Genomic DNA, 14,258 nt, shown 5'->3' on the forward strand with positions numbered 1-14,258 from the left:
GTTACCTTTCTGTTTCTCCGGGCAAAGGGCCAGAGGCCTCTCGGGGGTGCCCTGAGCCAACGTCGACAGGGTGCCCACGCACACTGCCTGTGAGCTCTCCTGAGGCCCCGGCCTCTGGGCAGGGGCAAACAGCAGAACATCCTGGCAGCAAGTGATCTGGCTGGGGGCTCCTCTCCGCTCTGGAGGCCTGGATACACGGGTTGCGGGTTCTGTTGGGTTCTGTTGCCGGCAGGTGACATCATTTCCTGGGGTTCGTGCTGAGGTCCCTTCCCCAAAACTTCCCAAGGGAATCTCTGGGTTTCTGACTGCTCGACCACCCCCCTTAGGCCATGTGCAGGCACAGTGACAGCCACACAGCCCAGCCCACAGCCCTGGGGAGGCCTGGGTGCAGCCAGGGCCTGAGCTCCGAGGACCCCGCTGCTCTCAGACCAGGCTCCTTCTTCTCATAAGTGGTGTGGCCCTGGACAAGCGTATGCCCCTCAGGGTTTCCCCAGTCTCTCCATCTGGAGAGTGGGGGTCATTCTCCCATCTGCTTCCTAGGTCTGTCGGCCTACGAGCAGCTCCATGCCTTTCCACCTGGGGCCGATATCACGTGGAGCTTGTGCGCTGAGACTTCAGAAAGAAAGACTCCATCCAGGGCTGACACAGCACAGAATGGGGCAGAACGAGGCCTGGATGCGCCGTGGTACCCAGGAAAAGGCACTCCCCCTCCTGAGTGTTTTGAGACCCCGCATCCAAGTTGGAGGCGCGAAAGGAAGACTCGAAGGTCTCCCTCTCTTATAGAAAAGAGTAGCCAACTTTCTGGTCCTCTGTTTCCATTGAGATTCTGTTCAAGTGTCCCAGCTCGGCTTCTGCGGGTGGCTGAGCTTCTAATGGCTCCCTGCGTTCTTGTCTTTTCCTCTCCAAACCTTCCGTCCTTTTCCCCCTTCTGGGGTGGATGGGCGCTGTCATTGCTTCTACCTTCGAGACAGATTGATGAAAAGTCTGGACCGTCGACTCCTTTCCTCTCTTTGGTTCCGTGTCTCTCTCTGTCTGTGTCCCTCTCTTTTCCCTTCTCGATTCAGTCTGTGTCTTCCTCTTTCTCTCTCGTGTGTGGATGGATGGATGCTAGGAATGCACATGTATATGATTAGATGAGGGTTATGTTTTAGGGATAGGTTAGAGGGAGAGAAAGGCTTTAGGTCGGAGTTGGTCATGGGGGAAGGGTCAAGGGTGGTGGTGGTGTTTCTTGGAATCTGAGTGCTGTGCATTCTTCGTCTCTTTCCATATGAACCCCTTCTCAGATACACCACTTGCAAGGAGTCTCTCATGTTCCGTTTCCCATCTTTTGCATTTCTGAATGCTTAGCTTCTCTGTTGTGAAGAGGTTCCATTGGATGGAAACCCATTGGCGTACTTCGTTTTCCTCTTTCCCTTACTTGAAGAGACCCATTTCTACCTCCGCCCAGCAAATGGCAAGGAGACTCTGATGTTAAGGAGCCTTTGACCTACGCTTCTTTCTAGCTGTCTCATGACATCAGTCTTTAGGGTGAGGTTTTCCCCCGATATTGAGGTGGTGTGAGATCAAAACCAATAGCGTTCTTCAGATGTAGCTGTCTGGTTTTCCCATGGACATTTATTGAAGAGGCTTTCTTGTTCCCATTTGGATATTCTCCCCTTTTGTGTCAGAGATGAGTTGACCATGGATGCTGGGGTTTGTTTCTGGACCCTCAACTTTATTCCATCGATCTGGATCTGTGTGTGTTGTTGTATTCCCAATAGCATACTGTCCTGCTGCTGCCGCTGCGCCTAAGTCATTTCAGTCGTGTCTGACTCTGCGCGACCCCATGGCCTGCAGCCTACCAGGCTCCTCCGTCCAGGGCGTTTTCCAGGCAAGAGTACTGGAGTGGGTCGCCATCGCCTTCTCCGATACTCTCCTGAGGATCCTAGTTTGGTCGTCTAATTTCCTTTCACACAACCTTGGATGTCCGTATCGGGGCTTTTTCGTCGGATTGTATTGACAATTTAGGCTCTTTTCTGTTTCCGTACCCCTTTTGCAATTCTTTGTTCGGTGCGAAAATGCATTGGCATTTTGGGAGGAATAGCATCGAAGCTGTGGATTGCCTTGTGGGGCTGTGACATCATTTTCCCAATAGGAATTCTTTCAAGCCCTGAGCACAGCTTCTCTTTCCAGTGGTTGGTGTGGGCTTGATCTTCCTTCTTCCATCTCTCGCCGTTTTGTGAGAACAGGTCCTTCCTTCCCTTCTGGGTTAGATGGACTCGTGGGTATCACTTCAGTGAATGGCATTGTCAGTGGGGGTGATAATTCCCTTCTCATTGGAAGACTTTGCTGTGAGTATTAGAAATGCAAGTGATTTCTCTTCCCCTTCCTCCCTGTCCATCTCTCAGAGCCACCGGGAAACAGAGGCCTCATCCAGGGTCACACAGGCCTGAGGGAGCGCAACTAGACTGTTGTTTCTTCAGGCCCTCAGTGCTGGACATCATCCGGGATACTCTGTGTGTGTCTTCCTCAGTCTGGTGTCCCTTCAGACCTTTCCCTAGTTTTCACAGGCTTGTCGTGTTGGTGTTCTTTGACTGTTTGGAGACACATCCTTGAGAAGCTTTGTGTTTCCACTCATTCGTCTCGCGATGTATGACCTGTCTTTTGCTTTTGTAATGAGGTCTTTCCCACAGTAGATATCTTTGATTTTGCAAAGTCCACTGTATTCTCTGGGTTGTTTTGTGGGCTGCCTTTTTGTTTTGTGTGTGAAGACTCAAAGCACGTGTCCGGTTTCTGCTCATTGTTCTTCTAGATTTGTGACAAGTTTTCATGGAAACTTTGTCTAGGGATAACTGGAAGTGAACTCGGTGTAAGGTGTCAAGTCTCCATCTCCATTCATGTCATGCCCTGCAGTTTCCAATTCCCTGTTCCTGAGTGGTTTTGGAGACCTTGTGGGAAGTTTGGTTGCATCGGAGTTTGCGTTTCCACCTTGAGTAGATTCACACTGTTCTGCCCTCAGGGACACTGTCAAGGGGGAGTGAGGAGCAGCCTGCACTTCCAGCAGTGACCACACGGTGGGGCGAGTGCTGCTCTCCCCTCTGGGAGCCCCAGGCCACAGGCATCCCAGTGAGGAGCCAGCTCTGTGCTCAGCTGAAAGGAGTTAGTCTCTCAGGAGCCTCTGAGCCCTTGCCTTTGGATCACCCAGGGTGGGCATTTGCTGTGACAGAAAAAAATTGCCCTGAATTCCATGGACGGAAGAGCCTGGCTGTGTAGAGTTCGTGAGTTGCCGTGAATCAGACACAACTGAGGACACAAAAATTCAATAGACTAAAACACTTTTTGGGGGTGGGGGGAGTGAAAGGGGGTGATGTGGGGGTTTTTGTCTTATATAATAGCCGAGGGAAATCTACTTTAAACCTAAATTCACATAGATGGGAAAGGTATAGCTCTCCGTCACCCTATTAAAAAAAAAAAAAAAACGTCTTAACTTTTCTGAAAGCTTATTTAGTAGCTTCCTTGAGCAGTTCATTGTGAAGGATTTTTTTTTTTTTTTCTGTGACATTGGCCTCATTAAAAAGTACGGTTTGCCTTTACTGGATAATTTTGTTCATTGGTTTGTTAGGGAATCTTGGTAATATTTGAGTTTCCTGGGGAGTATGGTCACATGACCTGGCCCTGGCCAATCGGTGCGTTCCACCTCCCTGGCCACTGTGATTGGCTCCGGACTGGGGCAGTGCCAAATCGGGGCCCGGGGCCGGGCCTCACGTTGGAAGCCAGGGGAAGACGAGCTCTCGTTCTGCTGGGGTAGGGGAAGGGGTGGGGCCGGGGGAGGTCAGGCTCCAGCAGTGGGAGGGGCTTGAGGTCCGCCTGCGGCAGTTGGTGACCTTCCTGCTCCCCTCAGGGCAGAGCCGCCGGCCTGAGAATGAGGGCGCTGCTGAGCCCAGGGGCTGGGATGGCCCGCTGCTGCTGTGGTCCCAGAGCTCCACCCGAGACCTGAGGGAGGCCGTCTGCCCGTGAGTCCTCTCCCGCTTGTCTGTCAGCTTGTTTGAACCATGCTGGGTTTTCTGCCCAGCTGGCTAAGGGGAGTCCCTGGAAATGCAAGGGTGTGGGTTTTGGCAGACTTCAGGGAAGACATGCCAGATGAGCCTGGGAGACTCCAGCTTAATCTGGATTCAGGAGATATCTCTTCGGGCCAGCTAGTAATTGTAGGATAAGCCTAATGAGTCTTCACAGGATGAAGAGAGTAACGTGCCAAGGTAGCAATCGATGTCCTCATTCGAGAGGATGAAGCTGGTGCTCAGAGAAGGGGGGAACTTGGCCAGAGCAAGGAGGTGTGCACCCAGACAGAACCCCCAGATCCGGCCATTTGAGCTCAGGGAGGCCACTGGTGTGGCTTGTCCCTGTAGCAGGCGCCGAGGCACGCAGCCCACCCTGATTCCTGCGGGGGCCTGACTTGGGAAGTGCCATCTGGTAGCTTTGAGACTCACCAAACCAAATTGCACTGGAGAGAGGAAGGACACCTTCCTTCATCCACCCCCCACCCCCGCCGGATTCCCACATACCCTGACCCCTTTCTCTTGATTTCGGAGCCATTTCCAGAGTCCCGCTCATATGACCTCATTCGAAGTGCACTGTGGACGAGCTGCCATCTGCAGCTGCTACCACAGCAGCCAAGGGCTTTAGCTCCCGAGTACCTCCCTTCCTTTGGAACTTGGGGGCCCTCTACTCCCCACTTGCACACCACAGACCTTTGCTGAGGATTGTGGGGACCCTCACTCAGTTTGCAGCACGTTGTAGCCATCCCTGTCCTCTCAATACCTCCCTTGCCACTCAGCTTGTGAGCCCCTTTGGAGCAGCGTGGCCCACCTGGCTGCAACGGAAGAGACACAGCTGACAGTGAAACAACAGCTTAGATCTGACAGCCGGAAAGCTCTGTCAAAAGGGACCTCCCTCTTCACACCGTAGAGGCTGTAGGAGCCGCCAGGCTTTCGGAACCAGTGCTGGGGCCAAAATGACCCCACAGCCGTTTTCCTTCCTGGGGAGGGTTCTGGCTCGAGTGGGAATGGCTCAAGTCTCCTAAGGTTCTGAAAGCCCACTGTGTGCAGATTCACGGTACACAGAGAGGAGAAGGTGGAGTCCTGCCCTGGAGGTGGTCACAGCTCACGGATGAGCCAGGCAGGCAGGCAGGCAGGCAGGCAGGGCATGAGAACACCTGAGCTGCCTTCATGAGTGAATGGTGTGGGAGCAGAGGAAGAGAAGCCGGTCTGCTCCCTCATGTGGTGCCCAGGGCAGGTTGTCCCCAGAGGAAACCCTTACGACGGTGAGGACTCTCACTGCTGTTTCCCAAGGGGTTCCGTCGGTGCGTGTCTTCCCCGGAGCGGCCAGGCCGTCTCTAAAGTACACTGGCCATGGGCATTGCCTCTCCTTGGAACTTCCCACGTGTTTCTCTTTTTTATGGAACAGTGATTTTTCTAGAGGGGTTCTGGGCCACAAGGTTGTTGGGTCATTTTCTAGCCTTCTGTCGTGAAGAACGCTTTCCTGGGCGTTGGGGTGGTTTGTTGTTCCAGCTCCCTTTCTTGGCTTCTTTTGGGAGCTGGTGCAACAAGAGGAGCTCAGCCTCTGCCTTCTGGCTGAGATGTCACCCTTCAAACAGCAATGCCTGCCTGGAGATAATGATGGCATTTGCCAAAAGGGCTTCGTTTGGCACATGATATCTTGAAAGGACGTACACCGTCCTGTCAGCTATCAAAGGCTAGTTCAAATGACATAAAAATGAGAACTCTCCAATGGAGTCTTACAGTAGGTGGAGAGTCCGAAAGAAACTCCTTCAGTCATTTCACTGAGAGTCATTGATTGGGGACACCAAGAATATAGGAAGGAATGCAGAAAGAAAAGATGAAATTGTGTTCAGGATCGGGGGGAGGGATGAACAGGGCGTGCTTGCCTTGAATCCAGGCTTTGTTGGGGGGTGGGGCATAAAGATCAAACGGGTCTGAAACCACAAAGTGGTGATGGTAACACAGTATCACCAGAGTTACACAACAGTGTTCCCAAATTGCAACAATGATGAAAAAGTTTACTAACTTAACCAACAAGTTCCCAACTTAACCAACAAAAATACAGGAAACCATACAAAAAATAAAACATCACCAGAAAGGTGGAAACAAACCAAATGCAAAGCAGTTCAGGGGAAAGGAACTCCATGTCCACTGGGGGCAGACCGAGTTGACAGCGTCCACGGTGAGCCGACAGGGATGGAGGCGGCAGAGCCGACCGCTCCCCTGGACGTGGTGTTTCCGGCAAGGGCTCTGGGTCTCTGTCCAGAGCGGGGGCTCGTTCTTCCTGCAGGGGTGGGTGAGTCATCGTCGGCGTCTGGGTGTTGCGCGGGAGCCAGGGCAGGCTCTCCCTGCCGAGGCGGTGACTCCTCCTCTGCCTCGGGTTCTCCTGCCAAAGCCCGAGCAGGTAGAGGTGCACGTGGAGGTGGAGGTTCTGGCTGAGGGGGTGGGACATCAGTGCCTGGGGCTGGGGGTCCTGCAGGCATGGAGATCCGATCTGCCCGGTGTGCTGGCCAGAACCCAGCTGGCCTGGTGTCTCTGCGAGGGCAAGTCTCGGTTCTCCATCTGCCCTCGGTGGATCCCTGGGTCCTGCACCTGGAGCCACCACCTCTGTAGGGACAGGTCTGGGAAGTGGAGCCTGGTTCCAGTTGGAGGCCAGTGCTAGAGCTGGGGGAGAAGCAAAGTTTGCCCACAGGCCAGCCTTGGCATGTGCGTATCCCGGGACAGAAAGCTTCCAAGAGATTCCCAAAGAATACCCAGGGTCGGATGTCTTTTGGGACTGAAGTGTGCAAGAAGGGGGTGGGGGTGTGAGGCCAGCGCTTGCTGCAGGCCCAGCAGCATCTTTCGGGGACTCGTCCCTGTGTAGCTCAGCACCCCCTCCCCACACACTCCCGTGCACCAGCCCCAGCGTCCTCACCTCTGTGCTCTGGCGTGCTGGGCTCCAGGTCCTCCTGCTGCCTCAGAGGCTGGGGTTCTCGGGACTCTGGGTCGGAGCCGGGTGTGCTGAGCTCCGTGGCAGCCTCAGACTGGGCCGCCGGGTGTATCCTGTGTGGTGTCTCGGCAGCAGGCCTTCCCCGCCTCCGCTTCGCCCCCGGTGGGGCTGATGCCTCCGTGGGCACGCTCACCTGGAGCCTGCACTGGGCCTCAGGGGCGGGGGGGTGGTGCTCCGACCCCTCCCTCCGGGAGGTGGACGGGGTGTCCCCGTCCTCGGCCTCATCACGTGGGAAGCTCTGCAACGACAGTGACCGTCAGCCAGCCATGCTGGGACTTTTCCGAGCTGGGCCTGGCCAGTGGAGCCGCTGCTTCTGCCTGCTCGAACTTCTCTTCCCAGAAGGGTCAGAGACGTGTGTCTGCTCAGATCCCCACCCGGGACGAAAGAGACCCACCTGAGGGTGTGAGGCCAGCCTGGGCGGCCGGCGCTGCCCGCACTCTCCCCATCCCAGCCAGCCTGCTCTCCCCTGGGGTGTGGACACAACTTGCCCGCAGGCTTCTGACCCCACATCCGCCTGGGCTTCCTTGAGGGAGACACACCCCGAGAAACCCGCATCCACACACACAGGCAAAGGACCCGGTGTTTCCGGGTGGCATGGGAGAAGTGGGCTGGCCCGGCCTGGGGCTCCCCGTGTTACCTTTCTGTTTCTCCGGGCAAAGGGCCAGAGGCCTCTCGGGGGTGCCCTGAGCCAACGTCGACAGGGTGCCCACGCACACTGCCTGTGAGCTCTCCTGAGGCCCCGGCCTCTGGGCAGGGGCAAACAGCAGAACATCCTGGCAGCAAGTGATCTGGCTGGGGGCTCCTCTCCGCTCTGGAGGCCTGGATACACGGGTTGCGGGTTCTGTTGGGTTCTGTTGCCGGCAGGTGACATCATTTCCTGGGGTTCGTGCTGAGGTCCCTTCCCCAAAACTTCCCAAGGGAATCTCTGGGTTTCTGACTGCTCAACCACCCCCCTTAGGCCATGTGCAGGCACAGTGACAGCCACACAGCCCAGCCCACAGCCCTGGGGAGGCCTGGGTGCAGCCAGGGCCTGAGCTCCGAGGACCCCGCTGCTCTCAGACCAGGCTCCTTCTTCTCATAAGTGGTGTGGCCCTGGACAAGCGTATGCCCCTCAGGGTTTCCCCAGTCTCTCCATCTGGAGAGTGGGGGTCATTCTCCCATCTGCTTCCTAGGTCTGTCGGCCTACAAGCAGCTCCATGCCTTTCCACCTGGGGCCGATATCACGTGGAGCTTGTGCGCTGAGACTTCAGAAAGAAAGACTCCATCCAGGGCTGACACAGCACAGAATGGGGCAGAACGAGGCCTGGATGCGCCGTGGTACCCAGGAAAAGGCACTCCCCCTCCTGAGTGTTTTGAGACCCTGCATCCAAGTTGGAGGCGCGAAAGGAAGACTCGAAGGTCTCCCTCTCTTATAGAAAAGAGTAGCCAACTTTCTGGTCCTCTGTTTCCATTGAGATTCTGTTCAAGTGTCCCAGCTCGGCTTCTGCGGGTGGCTGAGCTTCTAATGGCTCCCTGCGTTCTTGTCTTTTCCTCTCCAAACCTTCCGTCCTTTTCCCCCTTCTGGGGTGGATGGGCACTGTCATTGCTTCTACCTTCGAGACAGATTGATGAAAAGTCTGGACCGTCGACTCCTTTCCTCTCTTTGGTTCCGTGTCTCTCTCTGTCTGTGTCCCTCTCTTTTCCCTTCTCGATTCAGTCTGTGTCTTCCTCTTTCTCTCTCGTGTGTGGATGGATGGATGCTAGGAATGCACATGTATATGATTAGATGAGGGTTATGTTTTAGGGATAGGTTAGAGGGAGAGAAAGGCTTTAGGTCGGAGTTGGTCATGGGGGAAGGGTCAAGGGTGGTGGTGGTGTTTCTTGGAATCTGAGTGCTGTGCATTCTTCGTCTCTTTCCATATGAACCCCTTCTCAGATACACCACTTGCAAGGAGTCTCTCATGTTCCGTTTCCCATCTTTTGCATTTCTGAATGCTTAGCTTCTCTGTTGTGAAGAGGTTCCATTGGATGGAAACCCATTGGCGTACTTCGTTTTCCTCTTTCCCTTACTTGAAGAGACCCATTTCTACCTCCGCCCAGCAAATGGCAAGGAGACTCTGATGTTAAGGAGCCTTTGACCTACGCTTCTTTCTAGCTGTCTCATGACATCAGTCTTTAGGGTGAGGTTTTCCCCCGATATTGAGGTGGTGTGAGATCAAAACCAATAGCGTTCTTCAGATGTAGCTGTCTGGTTTTCCCATGGACATTTATTGAAGAGGCTTTCTCGTTCCCATTTGGATATTCTCCCCTTTTGTGTCAGAGATGAGTTGACCATGGATGCCGGGGTTTGTTTCTGGACCCTCAACTTTATTCCATCGATCTGGATCTGTGTGTGTTGTTGTATTCCCAATAGCATACTGTCCTGCTGCTGCCGCTGCGCCTAAGTCATTTCAGTCGTGTCTGACTCTGCGCGACCCCATGGCCTGCAGCCTACCAGGCTCCTCCGTCCAGGGCGTTTTCCAGGCAAGAGTACTGGAGTGGGTCGCCATCGCCTTCTCCGATACTCTCCTGAGGATCCTAGTTTGGTCGTCTAATTTCCTTTCACACAACCTTGGATGTCCGTATCGGGGCTTTTTCGTCGGATTGTATTGACAATTTAGGCTCTTTTCTGTTTCCGTACCCCTTTTGCAATTCTTTGTTCGGTGCGAAAATGCATTGGCATTTTGGGAGGAATAGCATCGAAGCTGTGGATTGCCTTGTGGGGCTGTGACATCATTTTCCCAATAGGAATTCTTTCAAGCCCTGAGCACAGCTTCTCTTTCCAGTGGTTGGTGTGGGCTTGATCTTCCTTCTTCCATCTCTCGCCGTTTTGTGAGAACAGGTCCTTCCTTCCCTTCTGGGTTAGATGGACTCGTGGGTATCACTTCAGTGAATGGCATTGTCAGTGGGGGTGATAATTCCCTTCTCATTGGAAGACTTTGCTGTGAGTATTAGAAATGCAAGTGATTTCTCTTCCCCTTCCTCCCTGTCCATCTCTCAGAGCCACCGGGAAACAGAGGCCTCATCCAGGGTCACACAGGCCTGAGGGAGTGCAACTAGACTGTTGTTTCTTCAGGCCCTCAGTGCTGGACATCATCCGGGATACTCTGTGTGTGTCTTCCTCAGTCTGGTGTCCCTTCAGACCTTTCCCTAGTTTTCACAGGCTTGTCGTGTTGGTGTTCTTTGACTGTTTGGAGACACATCCTTGAGAAGCTTTGTGTTTCCACTCATTCGTCTCGCGATGTATGACCTGTCTTTTGCTTTTGTAATGAGGTCTTTCCCACAGTAGATATCTTTGATTTTGCAAAGTCCACTGTATTCTCTGGGTTGTTTTGTGGGCTGCCTTTTTGTTTTGTGTGTGAAGACTCAAAGCACGTGTCCGGTTTCTGCTCATTGTTCTTCTAGATTTGTGACAAGTTTTCATGGAAACTTTGTCTAGGGATAACTGGAAGTGAACTCGGTGTAAGGTGTCAAGTCTCCATCTCCATTCATGTCATGCCCTGCAGTTTCCAATTCCCTGTTCCTGAGTGGTTTTGGAGACCTTGTGGGAAGTTTGGTTGCATCGGAGTTTGCGTTTCCACCTTGAGTAGATTCACACTGTTCTGCCCTCAGGGACACTGTCAAGGGGGAGTGAGGAGCAGCCTGCACTTCCAGCAGTGACCACACGGTGGGGCGAGTGCTGCTCTCCCCTCTGGGAGCCCCAGGCCACAGGCATCCCAGTGAGGAGCCAGCTCTGTGCTCAGCTGAAAGGAGTTAGTCTCTCAGGAGCCTCTGAGCCCTTGCCTTTGGATCACCCAGGGTGGGCATTTGCTGTGACAGAAAAAAATTGCCCTGAATTCCATGGACGGAAGAGCCTGGCTGTGTAGAGTTCGTGAGTTGCCGTGAATCAGACACAACTGAGGACACAAAAATTCAATAGACTAAAACACTTTTTGGGGGTGGGGGGAGTGAAAGGGGGTGATGTGGGGTTTTTTGTCTTATATAATAGCCGAGGGAAATCTAGTTTAAACCTAAATTCACATAGATGGGAAAGGTATAGCTCTCCGTCACCCTATTAAAAAAAAAAAAAAAAACGTCTTAACTTTTCTGAAAGCTTATTTAGTAGCTTCCTTGAGCAGTTCATTGTGAAGGATTTTTTTTTTTTTTTTCTGTGACATTGGCCTCATTAAAAAGTACGGTTTGCCTTTACTGGATAATTTTGTTCATTGGTTTGTTAGGGAATCTTGGTAATATTTGAGTTTCCTGGGGAGTATGGTCACATGACCTGGCCCTGGCCAATCGGTGCGTTCCACCTCCCTGGCCACTGTGATTGGCTCTGGGCTGGGGCAGTGCCCAATCGGGGCCCGGGGCCGGGCCTCACGTTGGAAGCCAGGGGAAGACGAGCTCTCGTTCTGCTGGGGTAGGGGAAGGGGTGGGGCCGGGGGAGGTCAGGCTCCAGCAGTGGGAGGGGCTTGAGGTCCGCCTGCGGCAGTTGGTGACCTTCCTGCTCCCCTCAGGGCAGAGCCGCCGGCCTGAGAATGAGGGCGCTGCTGAGCCCAGGGGCTGGGATGGCCCGCTGCTGCTGTGGTCCCAGAGCTCCACCCGAGACCTGAGGGAGGCCGTCTGCCCGTGAGTCCTCTCCCGCTTGTCTGTCAGCTTGTTTGAACCATGCTGGGTTTTCTGCCCAGCTGGCTAAGGGGAGTCCCTGGAAATGCAAGGGTGTGGGTTTTGGCAGACTTCAGGGAAGACATGCCAGATGAGCCTGGGAGACTCCAGCTTAATCTGGATTCAGGAGATATCTCTTCGGGCCAGCTAGTAATTGTAGGATAAGCCTAATGAGTCTTCACCGGATGAAGAGAGTAACGTGCCAAGGTAGCAATCGATGTCCTCATTCGAGAGGATGAAGCTGGTGCTCAGAGAAGGGGGGAACTTGGCCAGAGCAAGGAGGTGTGCACCCAGACAGAACCCCCAGATCCGGCCATTGGAGCTCAGGGAGGCCACTGGTGTGGCTTGTCCCTGTAGCAGGCGCCGAGGCACGCAGCCCACCCTGATTCCTGCGGGGGCCTGACTTGGGAAGTGCCATCTGGTAGCTTTGAGACTCACCAAACCAAATTGCACTGGAGAGAGGAAGGACACCTTCCTTCATCCACCCCCCACCCCCGCCGGATTCCCACATACCCTGACCCCTTTCTCTTGATTTCGGAGCCATTTCCAGAGTCCCGCTCATATGACCTCATTCGAAGTGCACTGTGGACGAGCTGCCATCTGCAGCTGCTACCACAGCAGCCAAGGGCTTTAGCTCCCGAGTACCTCCCTTCCTTTGGAACTTGGGGGCCCTCTACTCCCCACTTGCACACCACAGACCTTTGCTGAGGATTGTGGGGACCCTCACTCAGTTTGCAGCACGTTGTAGCCATCCCTGTCCTCTCAATACCTCCCTTGCCACTCAGCTTGTGAGCCCCTTTGGAGCAGCGTGGCCCACCTGGCTGCAACGGAAGAGACACAGCTGACAGTGAAACAACAGCTTAGATCTGACAGCCGGAAAGCTCTGTCAAAAGGGACCTCCCTCTTCACACCGTAGAGGCTGTAGGAGCCGCCAGGCTTTCGGAACCAGTGCTGGGGCCAAAATGACCCCACAGCCGTTTTCCTTCCTGGGGAGGGTTCTGGCTCGAGTGGGAATGGCTCAAGTCTCCTAAGGTTCTGAAAGCCCACTGTGTGCAGATTCACGGTACACAGAGAGGAGAAGGTGGAGTCCTGCCCTGGAGGTGGTCACAGCTCACGGATGAGCCAGGCAGGCAGGCAGGCAGGCAGGCAGGGCATGAGAACACCTGAGCTGCCTTCATGAGTGAATGGTGTGGGAGCAGAGGAAGAGAAGCCGGTCTGCTCCCTCATGTGGTGCCCAGGGCAGGTTGTCCCCAGAGGAAACCCTTACGACGGTGAGGACTCTCACTGCTGTTTCCCAAGGGGTTCCGTCGGTGCGTGTCTTCCCCGGAGCGGTCAGGCCGTCTCTAAAGTACACTGGCCATGGGCATTGCCTCTCCTTGGAACTTCCCACGTGTTTCTCTTTTTTATGGAACAGTGATTTTTCTAGAGGGGTTCTGGGCCACAAGGTTGTTGGGTCATTTTCTAGCCTTCTGTCGTGAAGAACGCTTTCCTGGGCGTTGGGGTGGTTTGTTGTTCCAGCTCCCTTTCTTGGCTTCTTTTGGGAGCTGGTGCAACAAGAGGAGCTCAGCCTCTGCCTTCTGGCTGAGATGTCACCCTTCAAACAGCAATGCCTGCCTGGAGATAATGATGGCATTTGCCAAAAGGGCTTCGTTTGGCACATGATATCTTGAAAGGACGTACACCGTCCTGTCAGCTATCAAAGGCTAGTTCAAATGACATAAAAATGAGAACTCTCCAATGGAGTCTTACAGTAGGTGGAGAGTCCGAAAGAAACTCCTTCAGTCATTTCACTGAGAGTCATTGATTGGGGACACCAAGAATATAGGAAGGAATGCAGAAAGAAAAGATGAAATTGTGTTCAGGATCGGGGGGAGGGATGAACAGGGCGTGCTTGCCTTGAATCCAGGCTTTGTTGGGGGGTGGGGCATAAAGATCAAACGGGTCTGAAACCACAAAGTGGTGATGGTAACACAGTATCACCAGAGTTACACAACAGTGTTCCCAAATTGCAACAATGATGAAAAAGTTTACTAACTTAACCAACAAGTTCCCAACTTAACCAACAAAAATACAGGAAACCATACAAAAAATAAAACATCACCAGAAAGGTGGAAACAAACCAAATGCAAAGCAGTTCAGGGGAAAGGAACTCCATGTCCCCTGGGGGCAGACCGAGTTGACAGCGTCCACGGTGAGCCGACAGGGATGGAGGCGGCAGAGCCGACCGCTCCCCTGGACGTGGTGTTTCCGGCAAGGGCTCTGGGTCTCTGTCCAGAGCGGGGGCTCGTTCTTCCTGCAGGGGTGGGTGAGTCATCGTCGGCGTCTGGGTGTTGCGCGGGAGCCAGGGCAGGCTCTCCCTGCCGAGGCGGTGACTCCTCCTCTGCCTCGGGTTCTCCTGCCAAAGCCCGAGCAGGTACAGGTGCACGTGGAGGTGGAGGTTCTGGCTGAGGGGGTGGGACATCAGTGCCTGGGGCTGGGGGTCCTGCAGGCACGGAGATCCGATCTGCCCGGTGTGCTGGCCAGAACCCAGCTGGCCTGGTGTCTCTGCGAGGGCAAGTCTCGGTTCTCCA

At 54.1% G+C, this 14,258-nt stretch overlaps 1 long non-coding RNA gene across 1 annotated transcript in view; it reads left to right on the forward strand.

The window, feature by feature from the left end:
• The window catches only part of LOC145530008 (uncharacterized), an 86,257-nt gene that overhangs the window by 26,812 nt on the left and 45,187 nt on the right, over nucleotides 1-14,258 (forward strand). The window contains exons 5-6 of the long non-coding RNA XR_014071405.1: nucleotides 3,881-3,992; nucleotides 11,541-11,652. This is a non-coding gene — a long non-coding RNA (uncharacterized LOC145530008). The remainder of the gene's footprint in view (nucleotides 1-3,880; nucleotides 3,993-11,540; nucleotides 11,653-14,258) is intronic.

The sequence above is a fragment of the Giraffa tippelskirchi genome, chromosome 12, assembly GCF_054371585.1.
Source record: "Giraffa tippelskirchi isolate mGirTip1 chromosome 12, T2T-mGirTip1v1.2.pri, whole genome shotgun sequence".
Classification (NCBI taxonomy): Eukaryota; Metazoa; Chordata; class Mammalia; order Artiodactyla; family Giraffidae; genus Giraffa; species Giraffa tippelskirchi.